Source organism: Meriones unguiculatus, chromosome 8 (assembly GCF_030254825.1).
Source record: "Meriones unguiculatus strain TT.TT164.6M chromosome 8, Bangor_MerUng_6.1, whole genome shotgun sequence".
NCBI lineage: Eukaryota > Metazoa > Chordata > Mammalia > Rodentia > Muridae > Meriones > Meriones unguiculatus.
In genome coordinates this window covers 48594291-48602891 of record NC_083356.1, presented here as the reverse complement: position 1 = coordinate 48602891, position 8601 = coordinate 48594291, and the positions used below count along the sequence as shown (strand labels likewise).

Here is an 8601-nt window from a genome sequence, read left to right as displayed (position 1 = left end):
GAGAGATGACTAGTGGCCACTGGCTGCTCTTCCTGAGGACCTAGGTGCAATTCCCAGCACCTACATGGTAGAGCACAACCATCTGTAACGCCAGTCCCGGGGGGGGGGGGGGGTCTGATGCCCTCTTCTGGCCTATGAAAGAACTGCATTAATGTGATCCGGGCACATACAGGCTAAACAACCGCACACGGGACAAAATGTTCTTAGCGTTAAATAGCCTTCAAAGCCATCATCTTTATCTAGCCCAGGAATCTGCTACCAGGAATTTCATGAAAGCCATCCATCTCTTTCCAGGCTAATCATGCTCTTTTTTTTAATTAAATTTTTATTTTTATATTAATTACAGTTTATTCACTTTGTATCCCAGCTGTAGCTCCCTCCCTCCTCCCCTCCCAACCCTACCCTTCCTCCCTCATCTCCTCCTATGCCCCTCTCCAAGTCCACGGATAGGGGAGGCCCTCCTTCCCATCCATCTGACCATAGCTTATCCGAACTGGCTGCATTGTCCTCCTCTGTGGACTGGTAAGGTTGCTCCCTCATCCAGGGGAGGCGGTCAAAGAGCTAGGCACGAGTGCAGGTCAGAGACAGTTCCTGTTCCAATTACTAGGGTACCCACTTGGAGACTGAGCTGCCATGGGCTACATCTGAGCAGGGGTTCTAGGTTATCTCCATGAATGGTCCTTGGTTGGAGTATCAGTCTCAGAAAAGACCCCTGGGCCCAGATAGTTTGGTTCTGTTGCTATGCTGTGGAGTGCCTGTCCTCTCCAGGTCTTACTATCTCCCCTTTCTTTCCTAAGATTTCCTGCATGCTGCCCAAAGTTTGTTTATGAGTCTCATTATCTGCTTTTATACAATGCTGGGTAGAGTCTTTCAGAGGCCCTCTATGGTAGGATCCTGTCCTGTTTCCTGTTTTTTCCTTCTTCCAATGTCCATCCCGTTTGCCTGAGTGAGGATTGATCATCTTACCCAGCGTCCTCCTAGCTCACCTTCATGGAATACTACTCAGGAATTAAACACAGGGAAATCGTGAAATTAGCAGGCAAATGGTGGGAACTAGAAAAGATAATCCTGAGTGAGGTATCCCAGAAACAGAAACACACACAAGATATATACTCACTTATAAGTGGATACTTAGACATATAATATAGGTTAATTGCACTTTTGTCTAATTTAGAATCACAGTAGCTGCTGGGCACACAATATCCTGAGCCATACCACAGATGCTCCGCTGTGCAACTGGAACAGAAGGACTCAGCTGTCACCACATCCAGTTCCTGTGTGTTCAGCACTGTTCAGGGAGGTAGAGTTCTGTTGCAGACAGGATCCTCAAAAGACAGCCCTTCACTCAGGAGTTCAAGTGATGTGACTGGACACATGCTCAGTTCACAATATGTGCTGTAGACAGGACTACCAGGTCTGCTGTGAAATCTGTGGTTCAGCATAGTTCCTTTCTTTAGCAGAGGCTAGATTAATGCCCACCTCCCAGGAAGGTGATGGGACAAACCTGAATGTTCCTTGGAGTAGCTGCGGAAATGAGTTTTCTAAAGACCTTCAAGGGAGTGAATTTCTTCTCAGACCACACGTTAAATCACAGCTTTTCAAAATCCCTTTGATAAATAGGACCGAATCAGTATCCTGCAGAAGCTCCGCTCTTCCGAGTTTAAATTGGGATTCCATCTCAAAGTGTGCTTTTATTTACAATCATGGCTCATGTAATTCGGGCACCTTTTGGTCCCTGGGAGTCTGGTTTGCTTTCTCATGACATCTTTCAGCTGCATTTGATTTGCTTTTGATGAGCACATGCCCTCTAGACAACAGGGAATCAGTCAGGTTAGGTTACATTGACAGGACAGAAAATTCTGGAGGCTTGTGTGGTTCATTCATTTATTTGTCTGTACATTAGTTCAGTCAACACTGAACATTTTTTATGCCTGGCATTGGGATAGGTGTTGTATGCACTACAGAGGTAAAAGGTACTGGTTTTGCCCTTTAGGAGCTCACATTGCTGTGGAGCTGGCAGACACCCAAGAAACAATTATACTGTAGCATGGTAACACTCTAACAATACTAGCAATATTTGTGTGCCAGACTGCCTGGAGCTGAATTTGAATAATGTATTCACAGAAGTACACACTAAAAGTTTACATCCTAGTGTTAAGAGAAAGTTATAGTTGGCTGCTATGGGCACAGCTTTGAAGATATTTAAATATATTTACCTTTTGTGGAAGAATCATAAAATGTGGCTGAGTCCTTTCAGTTGAGCAAGAGTTTTCTGAATAAAGGCTAGGAATAGTAGAAGGCAGTAAGGAGGATATTCTATCGTAATGCAGGCAGAGAAAACCTCTGCCAGTGCAAGTGTGACAGGTGGATAAGGATGAAAAGGTGAGGCCATACTGCAGAGTATGTGACTTAGTAGGAGCACAGACATCATTGTTCAGAGGCTAGGGCCGTGCAAGGGTTTAATTTGAAAACATTAGTGGCTTAGAATGCTTTTCATTTTTGAGACAGGGTCTTACTTTACTGTCTAGCCTGAGATTTGCTACATAACCCAGTCAGGCCTCAAATTCACTCCACCTTCCTCTGCCTCCATCTCCCAGTGTGGGGATAACAAGCCTGCACCATTAAGACCAGCTTTTAGAATGATTTTCAATGGTAAATAAATATAATCAACCTACACCCCATAGAAAGAGACTAGGCAAGAGAGGAAGGTACTGCGGGGAACAGGTCCATCTCCTGGGAGAGGAAAATAGAATAGATTTTATGGGTGGACTGAGAGCCAGGTGAGGAGTAGGAGGAGAATGGGAGGATCAAATGGGGAGGGGAGGGGAGATAGGGTTGAGGGAGAGAACAAGGAGAGAGACAGCTGGAATTAAGGGGCATTTGAAGGATGATACAGAAACCTAGTGCAATGGAAACTTCCTAAATTATATGAGGCTAATCTTAATGAGGCCTCTTAATAATGGGGGAGATGGAGTCCCAACTGGCTATCTCTTGTCACCAAACGAGGCTTTCAGTAAAGAGACTGGATTGTATTTAATTGAATTATTGGTCAAGGAGGGTTCCTTGGAAATCCCCAAACAACCAAGGCTGTTGCTAAAACAATGGGTTGCTCTCTGCAAACTGACAGTGGGATCCCCTTTCTTAAGGACAACACCAATACAACTCATTAAACATAGAGAAGCTGAGATGGTGACCAACTAGATTGTTCATCCCTACATTCTATGGTCTTTGCTGTGAAAAAGTGCTCTGCAGTCTACCAAAAGAGAAACATAAACATCAACCCAGCCACAAACCCTTTGATCTAATTTGTCCTGCCTTCAAGATATGCTATGGCAACGGTGGTGCAGAACTTGTGGGAGTAGCTAACCCATGTCTGATTTGACTTAAGGATCCCTACATGAGATGGAACGCATACCCTACATTGTTTGGTGGAACTGTAGAGCCCAGAGACTATATAGCCCAGAAAGCTAGGGTAAAGCCAAATATTGTTCTAAAAAAAAAATACAAGTATCAATAAAATGTGTCTTAATGATATGTATAAATGAGTGCCTTATTCAGTCATCATCAGAGAAGCTTCCTCCTGCAGCAGATGGAACTGATGCAAAGACCCACAACCAGACATTGTGCAAACAGTCTTTGGAGCACACAGCTCTAATTGGGATGTCTCATCAAATCCCTCCCATCAGAGTTCAGTCCTACTCCACCAGGAAGTGGAGCAGAAAGAGTGTACGAGCCCAAGGGGATGGCAGAGACCAGGACAGCAAGGTCCTCTGAATTGACTAAAAAGGCTCATATAAACTCACAGAGTTGGAAGCAGCAAGCATAGAGTCTACATGGGTCTGGGCCATATAAACTTTCAGCTTAGAATTTGTATGGAACTCCTGAGTGTGTGAAAAAGTGGGACTCTTATTCATGTGCCTGCTCTTGGGGCTCTTTTCCTTCTGTTGGGTTGCCTTGTCCTGTCTTGATGTGATGGTTTTTATTTTGTTGTAGTATGCTTTATTTTGTTATGTTTGATTGTTATCTCTTCGAAGCTTGTTCTTTTATAATGAGAGACAGAAAGGAATGGATCTAGAGGAGAGAGGAGTTGGTGGGGGGACTAGGAGGAGTAGAGAGAGGGGAAACTCTTATCAGGTTATATTGTATGAAAAGAGAATCTATTTTCATCCAGGCAGGAGTGGCTTTAATCTCAACATTTGAGAGGCAGAGGCAGGTGGATCTCAAAATTCAAGGCCAACCTGGTCTACAGAATGAGTTCCAGAAAAGCCAAGGCTACACAGAGAAACCTGTTTTGAAAAAATTTTCTTAAAAAAACACTTTTTATTGATTTTTTGTGAATTTCATATAATTTACTCCAATCCCACTCATATCCCCCTCCACTCATACATATCCTCCACTCTTGCAACCTCCCCCCAACATAAAAAAAAAATCTCATTGTGGAAGCTGTAGTGTGTCACAGTGTGTCCAACAATATACCCTTTTGTCCACACTTCTTTGCTTGCAATTGTTTGTTGAAATTACTTATTGGGCTGGTATGAGGCCTCTGGCTTCTGCTACTTTATAAATACTGGTACCTTACTGGTACTCCTCTTGGATATCCTGTTATTGCTGTGCATCATCTTATATTTTTGGATCTGTATAACTGACCTCTTCATGTCCTTCAGCACTTCATCAATGGGGTAGATGTTGTGGTAGGGCCAATTCAAATCCCTGGCCCTCATGCCCTTGTGGCTGGCTCATCTGCAACCCCGACAGCCAGGGCCAGCTCTACCATGCTGAACAGGAGAGCTACAGGGCCTACTTTCCTGAGTGCTGCAGCAGGTGATGGTCAGGAATAGCTCTCCTGCCTGCCATAGATGGCAAGAGCTAAGGGTAGGGGAGGGTATTTCTCCCTTGTCCATGCTGCCAAACAGCAGACAAGAGACAGGGCCAGATCTTCCACACTCATGCCCTCAACTGCCACATCCAGGGCCAGTTCTTCCGTGCTGCCCAGGTGAGGGGCAGGGCCTGCTCTCCCAAGTGCTACAGTTAGAGAAGAGCAGGACCAGCTCTCCTGCTCTCCTGACCCCAGGTCCAGGTCTCCTACTTCTCACAGGTGATAAGTGGAGGAGGAGGAGGAGGAGGAGGAAAAAGAGGAGTAGGAGGAGGGGGAGGAGGAGGAGATTATCGATCCCTCATCCATGTCACCACAGGGAGGTGAGTGACATGCTTGCATCCTCAGGGGCCCTCTCATTTGCAGTTCTCACAATGTGTGGGGCTGCTCTCTTGATTACTGCAGCTGGCTAGAAGCAGGGTCAGCTCTCCTGTTCTCTTGCCCCTAGGGTCAGCTCTCGCACAATGCCCAGGTGAGGGGTGGGGCCAGTCTGCACAGCCCTCAGACATCAGCATGTCCCTGGGTGGCCACCCAGACCAGGGACATCTGCCTGGCCTTTGGTGCTAACAGACTCCTGCTGCTACAGGGTCATGGACCCAGACATGGCTTCCAGTGGCAACATAGGCCAGGACCCTACTATGGACCCAGGTGGCATCACCAGCTACTCACATCAGGTCTACTCACCCTCAAGTCTCCAGTTTTGCTTCTCAGTTGTGCCCACATCTTTCTGTTTCTCTTTCTCTTCCACTTCTCCACCACTTATTTGGTCCTCTTAGGGTGTTCAGGGTCTCTGAGTGTCTGGGATCATCTTAGGCGTTGTCTCGGGAGTGCTAAACCTGGCTTGTGCATTATGGCACCAGACCAGGGTCATCTCACGCGTGGTCTGCCACCCCCAGGTCCCCAGACCTTTGCATTGCTGGACTGTTGTTAATCTCAGGCTAGCTTGCTGTCTGGGACCCACGACATCAGTCTGGTGGTTGTCTTAGGTTTTCTCCTGCCTGCCCGAGGGGTCATCTGTCTTGGGTTCACTCCTTCCTGGGACCACTGGCTCCAGGAGGGGTTCTTCTAGTCTCTGGCTTGTTTCTTATCCTGGGAGACAGTCCAGGTCTGCCCAGTGCTGGGCTGGTGGTCGTTTCAGGCTATCTCCCTGTCTGGGTCCCCTGGCACTGGACTAATGGTGGTCTCAGGCTCACCCTTCTTCAAGTAAGGCTATTCATCATTCAGAAGCTTATAGGTCAACACTGAGCATAGACAAGGCCTCTTTCCTCTCTGCCACCTACTGACACACACGTGACACAGCAGTCACACTGGCAATGTCTCTAGGGTGAAGGTAAGAATCTTATTTTCAATAAGAGGAAAATTAAGAATGATTTTCAATGGCAAGTAATGAAAAGTTGTTTTTGTTTTTCCCCCAAGAAGGGAAGCAGGCAAAGATACTGTCAGGGAGAAAAGTTGGTAGTCTTATGTATGTTGTAATAAATAAGAAAGATGAGTGTTTTGGAGCTATATAACAATATTTATTATTTGCCCTATGATTATCACGGCAGTATTATCTAACCCACTATCACAAATAATAAGACACAGACACCTGTTAGATTTTATTATTGCCTTATTTACCTTGGGCGGGGCAAATATTCCAACCTCTACTGTCTGAATCACCTCACCATCTATCTCCCAGCTCCCATCCAATGCCATCCTCCTTACCATCCTTTCATCCATGATCTTGTAAATACTTGCTTTTATTCTTTATCTGGGCTTTTGTCACATCATTATTGGAGTCCTTCCTCCCGGCCCCATGTATTTTCTTTTCCAGGCTAACCCATCATCTTTCTTCTTCCTGTCTCCTCCATCTGTCTCCTGTGATTCTCTCTGAAGCCCAGGAACCTTACCATGCCTACCGCATTCTGCCCTGCCTAGGTATAGGCTCTTTAATTAACTGATCAGATATAATGACTTGGGCAGGTTTACAAAACAAGCATAGTTGTAACCAGATCTTGAGGGCCAGCATTAGAACAGCCCCCAAGATATGCAGTTATCTAAAAAAGAAAGTAAGTGGTTGATCTAGAAACAGTGGTATTTCCCTCAGAGGAAAGAATGATTACTATATTGGTAAGGAAGAAAATCTGTGGATCTAGAGGATATATGAATTGGATGAGAAGCATTAGAAAGGATGAAATTCAGACTGAGTTTGCTTTCTGTGGCTGACATATTACCGTGAGACTGTGTGTTCATTGGTGTTTTATGACTGTGACAAAATGCTCAAGAAAACAACTAAAAGGAGTGTGGGTTTATTTTAGCTTGTGGTTCTGAACGTTGCATTCATGATCAGCACGTGATCCTCGCTTTGGAGCAGAGATGAGACAGCAGCACAAGCACACTAGTGATTTCATTGCTGTGGAAACCTACACTGGGAGTTCAGATGTGCAATCTATCGTGGTTAAGTCCTGCTAACAAGAAACTGAGGCATCTGGATCCATTGCATCTGCGGCAAGAAAGCAGAGGACAGGAGTGCTGATGCTCAGCTTGCTTTCTCCGTTATATTTAGCCTGACAGAGTGGATCTTCCCTCCCCAGTTAACCCTAATTTACATGTTTCATCATGGACTTTCCAGTGTTTAGAAATTTGTCTTCAAGGTGATTCTAGATCCTATAAAGTTGACAAGCAGTTGAAACTGTCACAATGAGCAAGTGGTAGAGGAAGCTTCTTCCACTGTGGCAGTCAAGAAACAGAAAGCTGAAGATGAAAAGGCATATTTTTTCAAAGGCAGTCCCTAGATAACTGTTTCTCCCATTTGTCCCCTCCTTCTGTAGTTCTACACCTCCCAATAGTCTATCCAAATGTGGACCCATCAATGGGCTGGATTGTTGTTTAGGCCAGGCTCTTCATGATCCACTCATCTCTTGACACACCCTCACAGTCATTCATACACAGAGCTCCCTTAAGCACCTCTCAATATAGTCACTAGAATAATCATCACAGACTAGAATCCTTTGGAATTACCTTGGGTGATCTTTTCTTAACTTTCAGGTTACTCTGTAAAGAAGTCACCACTCCCATGGTGCAGATTTGCAGGGTAGGAATAGTTGTGACATGCATACACACATGCGTGTAGGTGCATATATACCTTCATTTGGCTGTGTTATTATCCGTGGGCTTATGGATGCTGCTTCTTTTTACTTCTATGACATGTTAAGATATCAGGGCACTGTTGAGGTCATGTGCCTGGGCTCTGGAGCCAGAGTGTCCGGGCATAAGCTTAGCTCCACTCCTCAGTTGAGCAGTAACCTAGGATAAATAATGGAACTACTTGCTTGATCACTATCTTCCCTCCACAGAACTTTCAAAACAATCACATCTGCCTCATGGGCATATTGTGAGGGTTAAATTAGTTCATTGTAATTCCCTGATACAGTAGCTTGTCTGGTAAAAGGTGTTCACTAAATGACCATCAAGTCTACTTGCCAAGATTGTATTCACAGGAACAAACCCTCTAAGGGTCTGTGATGCTTCTTGAATGGGCTGTCTGTTGCTTACCTGAAAAGCCCCAGCTCTCCACCAGACCTGTGGCCATGGCCCTGTATTTGTTCTCTTCATCCATTTCCACAACAGAGTTATAGGGGCCTGCAGTAATGTGATCCCAATGTTGGAGAAAAAGCACAGTGAGTGGCGGTAATAAGTGCACCCCAAACAATCACATAGCTAGCCAGCAAAGGAAGGGTGCAAGAGAC

At 45.3% G+C, this 8601-nt stretch overlaps 1 non-coding gene across 1 annotated transcript; it reads right to left on the bottom strand.

The window, feature by feature from the left end:
* Positions 1-6073: 6073 nt before the first annotated feature.
* On the bottom strand, positions 6074-6204 carry LOC132656132 (small nucleolar RNA SNORA17). The gene has a single exon (XR_009594070.1). It is a non-coding gene; the product is annotated as a small nucleolar RNA SNORA17 (small nucleolar RNA).
* Positions 6205-8601: the final 2397 nt, after the last annotated feature.